Genomic DNA, 1974 nt, shown 5'->3' with positions numbered 1-1974 from the left:
ATATGAAAATTTTGGCATAAAAAGTTAAGGCCACAGAAGTCATCAGGAACAGAGTAGAGAATAGAACTGGTTATCTCAGAATTGTGTCCTCCTCCACTAAATTCTCCAGAAAAGCCTCCTCTGAGCAAAATGTAGGTGGACAGAATTTCCCCTTTTTCTTTTTTTAAATATTTAAAAATCAAGAATATTTATTGCACATTTATTCATTGAAATTCTTAAGACGAACTGGATGCTGCAACAGCTGCCCTCTTGGGTTTAGGTGTTGTTCCTTCATGGAATCCATGCCTAAATCTGCGGTATACAATTTTTAGGTGCCCCATTCAATCAGTCCCAGTGGTATTCTGTCTTTTAGCTTTAGCACTCCGGTTACACTTTCTCTTACACTTAGCAGGGTAGCCACATTTGCCACAAGTTGACTTCCGAAGGTGGTAGGTCTTAGAGCCACAGCAGCAGCACAGTGGTTTCACTCCGACATGTCCCAAAGGAGGACGTTCCCTTAGTCATCTTGCTTCTGCCCCTCTTTAAGATTTATTTCATTCAATCCAGAACATTTATTAAAAGTGCATGGTGTGCAGTGAACTATTACTACATGCTTTTTGGAAAAGGATTTATGTGAAAAACAAAACAACTGAAGCTAAAAAGCAAAAACAAATTACTAAATGGACTTCCACGTCTAGTTTGGATGGAGTTAACAGGGACTGCATTTACTCTCTTTCCTGAAACATATAAGAGCAGATGAAGTGCACGGGACAAGGTTTTTCAGATAATGAATAACAGGCACCAAAGGATGGTGATCCCTGAGAAAGAGGAAACAGATAAGGTAAAGCACTATGATTCCCTAAGCTCAGTCTGCAGAGAGACTCCAGGCGGTGGTGCAGGGAGGGGCACTCATGCCGAGTCTGGTCATCTCTTGGTGCTGAGGAAATGGAACTGACCATCTAGGGAGCCAGGACACCTAGAAGTTGTAGGGCAAAGTCTGTGCAGACAGAACTTCACAGAGAAAGCTCCTGAAATCTCCAGAAGGTCCCCTCAAGTCTTCAGCTGGGTACAAATCAGTTTACTCATGTAGGGAAACAAGAACCAACTGCAAAGTACAAAGACCAATTGCCAACACTCACACAGAGCTGAGAGTAGTTTGTGTTCCTAAGCATGGGGTTTTCGTCATAATTCAACAGACATTAGGTAGACCCCAAAAGTTATTACTTCAGTAGTGGAGCATAATACAGTCCTAGTCTAATGGTTTCTTTGTAATCCTACCTCATAAACCTTAATGGGAAGCCTCAAAAGGATAAACTCTCCAAGTAACCTAACTATGGTCAAGAACAAAGTTCAAGAATATGAATAAGAACACAAAAATATCCATCACCCATTCAATAAGGCAAAATCGTAATATCTGGCATCCAGTTAAAAATTACCAGGTATGCACAGATGCATGGACATATGACTGACGGTGAAGAGAAAAAGCAATCAATAGAAACAATCAAAAACTGACAGACGGGAATTAATTACTCTGATGCTGGGAGGGATTGGGGGCAGGAGGAAAAGGGGGCGACAGAGGATGAGATGGCTGGATGGCACCACCAACTCGATGGATGTGAGTTTGAGTGAACTCAGGGAGATGGTGATGGACAGGGAGGCCTGGCGTGCTGCGATTCATGGGGTCGCAAAGAGTCAGATATGACTGCGAGACTGAACTGAACTGAACTGATGTTACACAATGCATTGTAGCTATATCCCACGTGCTTATGAAAGTACAGGAGGGATTGAGCATATTATGTAGAGACATGGAAGACATGAAAAAACTGAGATCACACAGAGATGAAAAATCTAATATCTGAGATGAAACAAACATTGTATAGAATTAACAAATTAAACACTACAGAACAAAACAAATCAGTGAGCTTGAAGACACAATAACAGAATTATTCAAACAAACACAGAGAGGAAAAAGCCCAAAACTAAATGAACACCAAT

At 41.1% G+C, this 1974-nt stretch overlaps 1 pseudogene; it reads right to left on the bottom strand.

The window, feature by feature from the left end:
- Positions 1–215: 215 nt before the first annotated feature.
- On the bottom strand, positions 216–504 carry LOC105004237 (annotated as a pseudogene).
- Between the last annotated feature and the right edge of the window lie 1470 nt (positions 505–1974).

Source organism: Bison bison, unplaced genomic scaffold (assembly GCF_000754665.1).
Source record: "Bison bison bison isolate TAMUID 2011002044 unplaced genomic scaffold, Bison_UMD1.0 scf7180017864473, whole genome shotgun sequence".
NCBI classification, from domain to species: domain Eukaryota; kingdom Metazoa; phylum Chordata; class Mammalia; order Artiodactyla; family Bovidae; genus Bison; species Bison bison.
Note: the sequence above shows the minus strand (reverse complement) of the source record. Positions and strands in the feature narration are given on the sequence as shown.